The 13,582-nt window shown below is 40.3% G+C and overlaps 1 pseudogene; it reads left to right on the forward strand.

Annotated features, from left to right (window-relative positions):
* Positions 1–7,023: 7,023 nt before the first annotated feature.
* On the forward strand, positions 7,024–7,475 carry LOC131415197 (small ribosomal subunit protein eS19-like; annotated as a pseudogene).
* Positions 7,476–13,582: the final 6,107 nt, after the last annotated feature.

Raw genomic sequence — 13,582 nt, forward strand, 5'->3', positions numbered from 1 at the left:
TTGTTCATTAGGGTGATTTTATCCATTAATACTCAAGTGCTTTCAGGCATTTTGGTATATCTGCTTTATTTATTACCAAATCAATACACTGAAGCGTGAATTGCTCAATCAGACTGATGATTTGGCATCATTCAGGCAAAACCCACACATTTGATTGAAAACCTCCTTTAAAGCTGAACCCACCTGAACCATTTTATACACTCAGTCTATAATGCAGCCACATTTAATTCATCTGAAATGGTATGAATTGCACATAAAATGTCCTTAAATGTCAAAAAAATCTTTAAAAAGAACTTTCTTTTTAACAGCAGCTTTGAATAACAGAATGGAATGAATTAATTTGAACAGAGGAACTATACAGTTTAGGTAAACACCACTGAATGTTCCTTATTGCTTCTGAATAATGGAAGGTAGTTATAAAAAGTTCCTTTGTTCATAATCTAATCCTTTCCTATTGAAGAGTAATCAGGCTGCTTTGTATCACCCAACCAATTGAGGAAAAGGAAAATAGTTGCTGTTACTATATAACTTGATTCCCAATGACCATAATTTTTCAACAGTTGAAAATGATTCATCACTATAATATTATTGCTTAAAAAAACTAAAAAACAAAGCAAAAAGAAAAAAAAAGCCACAGCACTTTTGTGCTATAATTAGAAGTTACAAGTGGTGTCTCCTCCATACTCTGCACTCACCATAACTCTCCTCACCCTCTTTTCCCCCCTGGTAACCACCAATCTGTTATCTCTGTGTGTTTGTTGTTGTTGTTGTTTTTTAATCTTCTACATCAGTGAGATCATAAGATATTTGTCCTTCTCCATCTGACTTATTTCGCTTAACATAATACCCTCAAGGTCCATCCATGTTGTCTCAAGTGGCAAGATTTCATCTTCTTTATGGCTGAGTAGTACTCCACTGTATATATATACCACATCTTCTTCATCCATTCATCTGTCCATGGACACTTAGGTTGTTTCAAAGTCTTTGCTATTGTGAATAATGCTGCAATGAACATAAGGGTGCATATATCTTCAAATTAGTGTTTTTGTGTTCTTTGGATAAATACCCAGAAGTGGAATAGCTGGATTATATGGTAGTTCTATTTTTAATTTTTTTAGGAATCTCCATACTGTTTTCCACAGTAGCTGCACCAATTTACATTCCTACCAGCAGTGTACAAGTGTTCCCTTTTCTCCACATCCTCTCCAATACTTGATTTTTTTGTCTTTTTGCTAATAGCCTTTCTGATGGGCATGAAGTGATATCTCATTGTGGTTTTGATTTGCATTTCCCTAATAATTAGTGATGTTGAACATCTTTTCATGTGCCCAATGGCCATCTGTATATCTTCTTTGGAAAAATGTCTGTTCAGATCCTCTGGCCATTTTTTAATTGGGTTGTTTGTGTTTTTGTTGTTGAGTTGCATGAGTTCTTTATACATTTTGGATATTAACCCCTTACTAGATATATGATTTGCAAATATTTTCTCCCAATTGGTAGGCTGTCTTTTTGTTTTGTTGATGGCTTCCTTTGCCGTGTAGAAGCTTTTTAGTTTGATGTAGTCCCATTTGTTTATTTTTTGTTTCATTTGCTTAAGGAGACATTTCCAAAAAGATATTGCTAAGACCAATGTCAAAGAGCACACTGCCTGTGTTTTCTTCTAGGAGTTTTACGGTTTCAGGTTTCACATCCAAGTCTTTAATCCATTTTGAGTTAATTTTTGTGTATGGTATAAGACAGTGGTCTACTTTCATTCTTTTGCATGTGGCTGTCCAGTTTTCTCAACACCATTTATTGTGGAGACTTTCCTTTCTCCATTGTATGTTCTTGGCTCCTTTGTCAAAAATTAGTTGTCCATAAATGTGTGGGTTTATTTCTGGGCTCTCAGTTCTGTTCCATTGATCTGTGTGTCTGTTTTTGTGCCAGTACCATGCTGTTTTGATTACCATAGCTTTGCACTATACTTTGAAATCAGGGCATGTGATGCCTCCATCTTTGTTCTTTTTTCTCAGGATTGCTTTGGCTATTCAAGATTTTTTGTTGTTCCATATAAATTTTAGGATTCTTTGTTCTATTTCTGTGAAAAATGTCATTGAGACTTTGACAGGGATTGCATTGAATCTGTAGATTGCTTTAGGAAGTACGGACATTTTAACTATGTTAATTCTTCCAATTCATAAGCATGGAATATCTTTCCATTTCTTTGTGTCTTCTTCAATTTCTTTCAACAATGTCTTATAGTTTTCAGTGTATAGGTCTGTCATCTCCTTGGTTAAACTTATTCCTAGGTATTTTATTCTTTTTGTTGCAGTCATAAATGGGATTATAGTCTTGATTTCTCTTTCTGCTATGTCATTGTTAATGTATAGAAATGCAACTGATTTTTGTATGTTGATTTTGCATGTTGATTTAAAATTTTAAATCATCCCTCAGAAAAATTTTGCAAAGCAATTAGTAACCACTTGTTTTTTGTCTCTCTTTTCAGGAAGTTGGGCAATTAAGAAGCAGCATTTTTAATTTCTTTCTGCTTTGGTATTAAGGATGCAGTGTGCTGTAGGTGTCAGTAGTGTCAAGAATAAATTAAATGAAAAATAGAACAATTGCTAGCATTCCTGAGTATTAGCACTGCTCAGAAAATTGTTGTCCTTGGTGGTGATTTTGTCTCTGTTCATAAGGAGTTATAGAAAGTAAAAACTGAGAAGAAAAAATTCCTCTCAGCCAGGATGGATTGTCTTTTCAAATATACTATCTCCTATCTTGTCAAATAAGCCATTGGAGATGGGTTTACCAGTTTATAGCACTGAGTTCCCACCTGACCTGGGTGCAGGAAGGAGTTTTTAAATATACAGATGGCTACAAGACAGAGAAGCACGAACACACAAAAGAAAAGAGAAAACTAAGAGTGTAGTTTTTCTTTTAAAATTCCATGACTTGGTCAAGGGCTGGAGCAGAACTCTTGAACTTTCTTCCAATGAGATATCTTGAATTTTCTCCATAAAATATTTGCTTTCGATGGGCTACTTTTCTCATCAGGCACAGTCTACTTCAGCCCATATGTTTAGCTACCACTCCTTAGGTTGTTAACTTCTAACTTCTTATGTAAGTGTAGCATACACGGAGAAAAGTGTACACATCATAAGTTTACAACTTGATGGATTTCTGTAAACTGAACCTGCCCATCCAACTAACACCTTAATCAAGAACCTTCGCATTACCTCCAAGTCCTCTTGTGGTGCCAGCTTCACTCACCACCCTGGATATGATAAAATTACTTGTGCCTGTTTTTCAACTTTATGTAAATTGAATCATATTTTATGTGCTTTTCGGTACCAGATTTCTTTTGCTCAACATTAGGTTTGTGAAACTCATTCATATTGTGGCTCCTCCTCAATTTTTATGCTTCTTAGCTCTTTTGTTCCTTTCTCCTCAGATAAATAAACACTTGGCTTTTATGTGTCGCCTCCTTGATTCAGCATTGACAGCTCTGATACGGACATAGAGTGACTCTAAGTCAGGTCCTCATGGTGGCCTTGATGGCTGGGGCTGTCCCTGGTTTTTCTCTCTACATGGTTATCTGGGAAGAACTGAGAGTTAAGAGGAGTGAGGAGGAAAAGACATGGCCAGCTCTCTCTGCCCTGCAGCACCTCTTCCTTTGATACTGTCCATCCTTACTCCAACCCCTTCTCTCCCAGTCCATCAGGTGGCAGGAGCTTGGCAGATGCTGGCTACACCAGCCAAGTTAAGTTCCAGGGCGATGCTTTTCCAAACAGGAGTGATTTTCCTACCTAATTAGGGAGGCAGAAGTGGAGGGAGGTAGTCTAGGAACAGATTACCAGCTTTCATAATGGGAAGATTTGTTTGGCTGGTAATTTGTTCATGATTTTTTTTCCTCTTCTGGTAAGCCTGCCCATCAGAAATGATTTAATACTTTATAAAATATATAAATAACTTTAACAACATCCTTTTCAAGAGAGATTGAGATTTAAACCACATAAGCACAAGCTTAGATGAAACAATCCAAGAACTCTGATTCATTCAAGTTTAGCCAATTGATTTTATAAAGATTTTTTTCCAGGTCTCTTTGTGGTATGAAATTTATAATAGTAGCTCTGTAATTTTGTAGGTCATCTTCTTACTAAGTACTAGTCAAATTCACTCATTTTCATGCACTATGCAGAAATAAAGCCAATAGCTGTCTGAATTTGTCAACTTCAAATACTAACACAGTCTCAAGAAAATCAATAGATGTCTTACCACTCTTCCAACTTATTCTTCTGGCCTCAAAGGCAGAGAATATTCACCGGAATAAAGTCAACTTAGATTTTTGAGTTACAGCTAAAGTGGTCATAAAATAAGGCATTTATAAGAGAATTGTGCATTTCTTTTCTGATACTTCTTTAATATTACAGTCAGCATTTGTAGCACTGGGAGAAATTTAGGAGGAAGGGGGAGGAAACAGAGTAATAGTTGTTGGGATTTTAGATGCTAAGGGAGACACAGACCCCCCTGTAACTGCAGTGACTGCAGGAAGGGCAGTCAGGGTGGTGGAATATGGGGCTGGAGTTGGTGAATCCTTTGGCAAGTCCCTTCTTACATTCCTTGACACTGGCTGTCTATTTGGAAGAACCATTCTAGAGGCAACAACTCATTTGGAGAGGCCCCCTCCATTCTCTTCTTCTTGGAGCATGAGGACCATTTCGACTTACAGCATGAAATATTGAAAATTCTGTATATGCAAGCACTAAACATTCCCCAAACCCAACATGTAAAGGTCAAATGGAATAGGAGACTCACTTTTTGAGGGCTTAAGTGTGAAATACGGGGGAGAAGGGGGGCATTTGAATTTGAGTATTTTCAGACAGATGCTGGTAAGCACAGATTGATCTGAATGATGAACTGGTTGCAGGGGTGGGACTCCAGCCATCAGTCATGCATCCACAATAGGCATGTAGGAGATTAATATGAACTTGAATTAGTATACGAAACCTTTCCCAAAAGTGTCTTTGTTTAAAGGAGAGAACAACTCCATCCGTTAAGTGTCACAGGCCAGATTGCTTTGTCACCTGCTATGGCATCTCTGTATCTGTCTGGAAGGCCACATGGCTTGTTATTGTGTTTTAGAGACTTGCTGCTTATAGTGACCCCACTTCCTTCACCAAATTCCCACTGTGTGCTGCTGTAAGCCCTGCCTTCCAGATCCTCACCATTGCTTGACCTCACCCTACCCCTATATGCAGGAAGGCTGTATGAGAAAAATGCACCCCCAGAGCTGGGAAGGGACCATATAGATCAGCTAGTCCAGGAAGTCCAAGCTGTGCTCCCACAGGGCCCTAAGCAGACTACAAAGAGTTGGGACTTGGAGAAGGGCCGAGCCAAACTGTGGGTGCCCAATGCCCCTTCCAGCCTTCACCTTGCCCTGCTCGGAAAAAAACAGAAAAGAGTTCAATGACCTGGCCCAAGTGCTTTCCTTTCCAGATAAGGAAATTGGGGCCTGAAGAGCTCACTTCCCAGATACAAAGCATGTGAGAATGGTAGTGCTAAAACTGCGCTAGAAATTGATGATGTCTAGGAACTGGAGGGCCAGCTCTCACTTGTGGAGGATGGAGTTAAAGCGCAATGTATCTTTGTAAGGCTTTGACTTCATTGAGAAATTTTAACCTTCCAAAGGATGTGCTTGCAACCTTCTTTTGATTCTCTACATTTTTGGAACACAGCTTTGGGGAGCTGTGCGTGCTGTTTCAGGAAAACATTCAACGGCAAACTTCAGCGAGTGCTTCACGTGGCAATGTGAGGCCAAACACAGGGTACTATGATGAAGACGGCTACTCCACTTTAGTCTTATCTTTGGTCCACAGCTCCCTCCCACCCCGTAGAAAAGACCATGATGAAATGATCAACATGCCTAACCCACGTCCCATAGTTCCTGGATGACTGCTTCTCCACTTGTGATGGCGCTGGAGATCCTTGCTCTCACTCCTCTGCCCATCTAAACTCATCTCTCCTTTAGACCCATCCCAAACTCTAGACTCTTACATGCCACTGTCTACTTGATCTTTCCACTTGCTTGTCTAACATCTCAAATCCACATGAACAAAAGTGAATTTCTGATTTTCTCTCCTAAATGCACTCCACTTGAGCATTTTTTATCTTGGTTAATGGCAACTCTATCCTTCCAATTACTCAGGCCAAAACCTTCAGTCATTCTTGCCTCCCCTCTGTCTCACATCCTCCATCCACTCTGTCAGCAAATCCTTGATCTGATCAGTTCTTGCTACCTCCACTGCTACCACCTTGGTCTGAGCCACTATCATTTCTCTTCTCTTTTGCTTTAGGAGCTTCCTAACTTGGCTTTTTTTCTGCCTTTACATTGCACTTTCAGTCTATTCTTAACAAAGTAGTCAGTGCGATCCTTTTTGTAAGTAATTCAGATCATATCATCCTATCTTCAAAGCACTCCAGTGGCTCCCCATTTCACTCAGAGAGAAGGGAAAAGATCTACCCCTCTCCATCTCTGGTCCTCCTCCATATCCTACGCTTCTAAGCCACAACCCTCCAAGCCACACACTTCCAACCCACACTCTTCCAAGCCACGCCCCATACCCCTCCATGCCCTTCCTCTTCCATGGTCATCCCCTCCATACCTCACCACCATTACTTCTCTGACCTCATCTCTACTACTCTTGCTCTTGGTCACTCCACTCCAGTCACCTACTCCCTGGGCTGAGCCTCAACTCCCTTGGCTTGTTTCTGAATTAGGACATTTGGCTGGTGGTTGCCTCTTCACGGATCACTCCAGCCAGATTTCTAACCCCCTCCCTCCTTCAGGACTTTGCTCAAATGTCACTTTCTCAATACTCATCCTAGCTAAAATGGAACAATATCTGCCACCCCACACATGTCTCTCCTCACCCATTTTTGCATATGGATATGCATAGGAATATTTCTGGATATAGAAAGCTGGGGGAACGCTCGGAAATCTTGCAAGACCCGATGCCCGAATTGTGCCCAAAGAAACCCTGTTGATGCCTTGGTCCCGGCACGACGCCTGGAGTTCCTGTACAAGACGTGAACCAGCAGGGGGTCGGCAGGGCTCTGGCAGCCTTCCTCCAAAAGTCTGGGAAGTTGAAAGGCCCTGAATGGGTGGACACTGTCAAGCTGGCCCGGCAGCCATGTAGAGTTTGCTCCACACCGTGAGACCTGGTTCTGAGCATGAGCCGTGTCCATAGCGCGGCATCTGTCCCTCCGGGGGTGCCTAGGTCGCCTAGTGACCCAGATCCACGGGACGTCGCAGACACGGCATTCTGCCCAGCTACCTCAGCCAAGGCTCCAGGAGCGTGGCTGCCGGTCCTCCAAGCCCTGGAGGGGCTGAAAATGGTGGAAAAGGACCAAGATGGGGGCACAAACTGACACCTCTGGGACAGAGAGGTCTGGACAGGGTTGCCAGACAGGTAGTAGCTGCCAACAAGAAGCAGTAGACAAATGAAAAAAAAAAAAAAAAAAAAGGAACAGCTGGGTTCAAGGTTTACAGACTTAAGTGTTTGCCAGCTATTGCCAAACTACCATCCAGAAAGATTCTGCTAATTTACGTTCTCACCAACAGTGTGTAAATTCCTTACTCCAAACCCTTGATGTTAATGCATTACCATTTAAAAAAAAATCTTTGCTAATCCCATAGGCAAAGAATTATATATTATCATTGTTTTAGTTGACATATCTTTGATCACAATTGAGGATGAACATCTTTTTATATCTTTATTGATAATTCGTGATGTTTACTTATATGAATTGTCCTTTGTCTATTTTTCTTTTTTAAAGAATTGTCAAATTATAAAAGCTCTTTATGAATTAACTGTTTCTTAGCATTACACATCACACCCAGCTTACTTTTTATCTTTTTTATGGTGTTTTTCTGGTCATGTGAAAGTTTTAGGTGTTTAGTCTACTAGGTCAACCTTTTATTTTGCTTAGAAAAGTGTTTCTCACCCTTCCTCATATGAATATTGATTCATATTTTCTTCTACGTTTTCTAAGATTTTATCTTTATATTGAAATATTTATGTAATATGGAGTTTATCTAGGTTTAATATGTGTGATAGTTTGCAAAAATGGCTATAATTCTCCACTCTTCTCAGCATACACCCCTCTCTGAAATACGACATTGCAGCTCTGCCGTGAGGAGGTGGAATCTGTTTCCCCACCTCTTAAGTCTGAGCTGGTCTTGTGACTTGCTCTAACAAATAGAATAGAGTGGGAGTGACAATGTGCCAGTTCCAAGGCTAGACCTTAACAGACCCTTCAAGATTGCTCTCTCGGAACCCTACAGGGCCATCATGTGAACAAGCTTGCTGGATGAGAGATGCATGTGGCCCTGTTGCTCTCCATCACTCGAGCTGACAGCAAGCCAACTTCCAGAGATGTGAGTGAGGTTGATGTAGACCAGCTGGTTCCTAGCCAAGATATCAGCTGGCCGTTGGTTAGCTGGCAACAGCAGAAGCATGAATGAGCCCAGACAAGACCAGAAGAAGAGCTGCTCTGCTGAGTTCAGCCCAATTGCTGACTCATAGAAAAATGAACGAAATACATGGTTGTTTTTAAGCCCCTAGGGTTTGGATCTTGCCTTGTTATGTTGCAAAAGGTAACTGATGTATGAAGTAGGGAATCCCATTTTATTTATCCAAGGGTTATCGTGTGGTCTAACACCAGTACTGAATATTTCATCCTTTCTCTACTGGTTTGAAATGTCACTGTTATTCCAAATATATTGTCTTGGTTCTCCCTGTGGGTTCTCCATTATGTTCAGTTGATTTGTCTGTCTTTTGTGTGACAGCCCTGCTCAATGATATGCTTCAATATCTGGAAGGCTAGGTCTCACTTCATTAGTCTTTTCTCCTACAATTCTTAGCTATTCTTGTATTTTTATTCTTCCAGATGAATTTGGTATCATTTTTCTATATTCCAAAAAAAATACATTGAGCTTGTTATTGGGGTGATATTAAACATATAATTAGAAAAGTATTGACATTTAAAAAATATTGAGCTGTCTTACCTCAAAATACAATATTTTGAATCATTTATGAAGTCATATTTTATATATGTCAAAAGAATTTTATATTTTTCCTTATGTTGCTTTCTCACATTTCTTATTAAGTTGATGCTTGTGTACTTTATATTAAAAATGGGATGTTTTTATTATATTTTATAATTGATCATTTTTTATATTTAGGAAAACTATCAACCTCGATATATACATATATTTTTTCCCCCCAAAGCCCCAGTGGATAGTGGTATGTCATAGCTGCACATCCTTCTTCTAGTTGCTGCATGTGGGACGCGGCCTCAGCATGGCCGGAGAAGTGGTGTGTCAGTGCGCGCCCGGGATCCGAACCCGGGCCGCCAACAGTGGAGCACGAGCACTTAACTGCTAAGCCATGGGGTTGGCCCTCTACCTCGATATATTAATTTTATAACTGACCACCATCTGAGCTCGCTAATTATTTTTAGAAAAATGTTTATAGTTGTGTTTCTCAGCTATACAAATCATATCATTGCAAATAATGATAACATCTTCCTTGTTATTATTTTTTTTCTCTATTTTGTTGTTGCATCTTATTGCTTTGGTTAGCACTTTCAGAGTAAAGTTAAAGAATAATGGTGACAGGGTCACCTTTTCTGAATCTTTGTCTGTATTGTTTTCTTTAAACAAGATAGTAACTCCAAGAGCAGGGTCCACCTCTTGTTGTTTTACTCTTTCTTCCTTGAGCCTTAGCACAGTGCGTTGCTTATATCTGACAATAAATATTTAGTCACTCAAGGATCAACCAGTTACTGCAGACCTTCTTTGTGACAGGCATTTTTCTAGGCACTGGGTGTGCAATGATTGAGGTAAGCTTCCCTAGCTTCTGAACTCTTTCAGTCCAATCATATTATTCAGGTTTTGGAGTTGGAAAGAACCAGGGCCTAACCCTGGCTTCGTGTCTTACCAGTTGTGGACTTTGGAAAGTTTATGTCACCTTTCTAAATTTCAGTTTTATCCCCCTGAAAATCTGGAACTGAATAGTAACCCTCTCATGAGCTTCTTGGGAAGATTGGATATATTTATGTATAAAAGCATATTGAAGACGTTCTGAGTAAATGAACAAAAAGGAAATACAGGGAGAGCAGCTACAGGCTCACATTTGGACATGCTGAGTTGAAAGTGCTCGTGGAAATCTAAATGGAGTTACATGTTGGGCAGTTGAATATACAGATCTGGAATTGGGAGAGATTTAAATTTATGAGTGTGCCACTTAGGTCCTTAATGTTTCAAGGCCCAGAAAATCACTCTGGCCACTGTAAAAAGGGTGTTTTTTGGAGGATGGGTGGGTGGGAGGGGAAATATGTATGAAGCTAAACTGACGATGGAAATCCACCATAAGGGAGGCAGCTCAAGGATGGATATTGGATATTGGATATTATTTCCGCTTCCTTCAATCCCCTCTTATAACACTTGTAATGTTGACTTTTTCCCGCTAAGTTGTCAAGATGTTTTATCTCTACTGCAGGAGTGGAAACTCCTTGGGGGCAGGGATTTTCCCCTCCTTATTCATTTTCGTTTTCTCTGCACTACTGCAGTAGGTGCTCAACAAATATTAGTTGAATGAATGAAATTGGAGGTGACATAATATAAATATAAATTAATGAGCTCGCCTTGATAAGACTCAGGCCATAAATATAAAATAAAATTTATATAAAAAAATATGAACATCAAATTTACAGCTGAGGTGTTCAGCAATTATAATGGATATTATTGGCTACGCATTATGGACAAGGATATCATTGGAATCTGAGTGGATGGCTCTGTATTTTGATGAGATTTTGTGGTTAGGATATCAAGCTTGAACCAGAGGGCTGAAACTGAAGCCGCTCTGCCTCTGGGCATCAGATGGCGCTCACACACCAGCAGAGAAGTTTTTGCAAACTGCCTTGGTCTGAGATTTCTGTTGTACCAGAGGGGACAGCTATGGCTCTACAGGAAATTCTGCAATTAATTGATTTCCTGCAGACCTCTGGGCCACAGCTCTAGACTCCAAAGAAGGACTTGGTACACACTCATGAAAACCTGGCTGTAAAGCACCCAGCTCAGCCTGTATTGGGGGCCGAATCCTATCTCAGTGAATGCAGAGACACTGTCTTTTCTCGCCTTTTAAACAGCTTCTTTACAGAGAAAGGAAAGGCCAAAGGAAAAAAGCAGAGAAAGAAAGCTAGAGAGAGAGGGCATCATCTGAATTCAGGAATCACTGCTGACCTACCCAGAAATCCAGGGTGGAAATACTTTGGGCAAATCTCTCGCCCAGAGAAAGCCTGGGTTCCTTCTTACGGGGAATGAGGACACTGCCTCAATGCTCTCAGATCGTTAGGAGGTGAATTTGTACCATGTCCTGTCAACTCTCATCTCCTTGCTGTGCAGGAACCATTGTGCCTTGATCTCTCTTGTCCTGTTTTCTCTCCTCCATTGCTCCTGGGGCTTCCATTATCAGTCTGCAGGGATGACGCGGTGAAAAAAAAAAAATGGGCTCTGCCACTTACTGCCTGAGCTAGTGTCCTCTTTGAGCCTCAGTTTACTTATCTGTAAAATGGGGTTAACAATACCTACTCGGAAAGGTTGTTTTTATAAGAATTGAACAAAATAATAAATATATGGTGAATCATTTGCTTTCTTTTACCTCTGAATAAACTACAAATGCAGACTAACACTAATCAAGAATTTGCGTCTAAAATCTTCATTGATTCATTTTCGATCTCATTGCTTCTAAGCCATCACATTTGTTTCTCTTCAGTCGGGCTGGCTCTTTATGACACGATTGTTTTACCATTCACTCTTTTATGGAACAGGTGTGTCCTGCACACCTAATGTGCTCCAGGCAGTGGACTAGGTCCTGCTGAGAATGTGACAACAAGAACAACATCCCGGACCTCACGGAATGTATGTTTAGGGGCAGAAGTAAATAATAAACAAGTAAATAAACACATAATATGTAATTACAAATATTTACTATGAAGGTAACAAGCAAGTGCTATGGTTTAAAAAAAAAATAACAGTGAGGGGAGGGCTATCTTAGTTGGGATGGTCAGGGAAGACCTATTTAGGGAGGCGAAATCGAAATACAGAGGAAATGGAGACGAAGGTGTGTACTTTCCTGTGGAGCAGGCCTGGAAACAATCCATGAACACCTGTTGAAAGATTTTTAATTTTATTACCTTTAAATAATAAATGCAGCAATGCTTATAATAATGTAATAATACCATCCAACCTGTAACATTTTGCAGTTTATATTAAGGTAAATTTTGGAATGTTGCATCAAGTGTATCTTTTTTACTGTGGTACTTTACCCTCAGCCTGGTCCATAGCAGGTGCCCAGTGAACGCTTGTTGAATGAATAAATGGTTACAACGATCCCCCAGTGTAGGCAAGGCAAATTTGTTGCTCCATTTCAGGGATATTAAATGACTTGTCTCTGGTTGTATGGCTCACAGGAGAGTGGAACTAGAACTGGAATCTTGATTTCTTTTTTGACTTTTGCTCCACTGTTCTTCTCAGTATTTCACTCTTTGGAATTAAAGTCTCATCCTCACGTTTATGGACGTTCTCTTCAATACACAAGAATGCTTAGGTGAGATACAGCCCATACATTTGACAGAAAACCAGTGCAATCCTGTAGGGAATAAGTTGTTTCTAGGTAACAGGGGCGTTAATCCGAGTGGAATTATCCACACCACCTAGACTCTACCTGTAAAGTTCTAGGCAGGTTTACACCTGCCAATGCTGATTCTTGGGCATATTTCACAAACCAGTGAATAGCCCCTAAATTCTAATGCTTCTGTGAGCTGTTATTAAAGAATGATTCCAAAGCTTCAGGAAAGATGTGGTGGCAACATTGTACATATTTATAGAAAAGCAGCATTTTAGGAGTGGGAGACAGATTCCTTCACATTCCCATCTATATTCACCCCTCCTTTGTAGGAGGTGAAGTTCATGTGTGTCTCCTGAGTCAGTGGATTAAGTAGGTAACTCAAGAGATGCCTGAATAGAACAATTTGAAGGTAAGATCTCTGGCCAAAAAAGTCTCCCATGGGGATCTGGAATGCCACCCCAATGGCTTTGTTTCCCCATTTAGGTAGAATCTTGACCTTGCAGCCTTTCTTTAAATACAAATCTATTAATCAGTTACTGAGCTAGGTTCTGTGAGAGATGCAAAGAAGAACACAAGTCCCCCCTCCCCCAAGAAATTCATTCATTCACTCATTCATTCATTCTTCATTCTACAAGTATTTCCTGAGTGCACACTATATGCCAGGCACTATGCTAGGCTCTGGAGGAGTCAAATAGCTGACGTACTTTAACGTTCACTATGGGCAGACACTGACTGTTCTAAGTGCCTTTTATGTGTTAACTCAGAGGCTCACAATCTGTTGATAAATCAGAAAGGGAGGTCCAGAAAGGTTAAGTGACTTACCTGAGGTCACACTGCTAGGGAATAGCAGCGATAAGATTCAAACTTGGGCAGTTTGTCTTCAGAATCTGAGCCTTAAAGGGTCCCTGCCC

The sequence above is a fragment of the Diceros bicornis genome, chromosome 16 (assembly GCF_020826845.1).
Source record: "Diceros bicornis minor isolate mBicDic1 chromosome 16, mDicBic1.mat.cur, whole genome shotgun sequence".
Taxonomy (NCBI): Eukaryota; Metazoa; Chordata; class Mammalia; order Perissodactyla; family Rhinocerotidae; genus Diceros; species Diceros bicornis.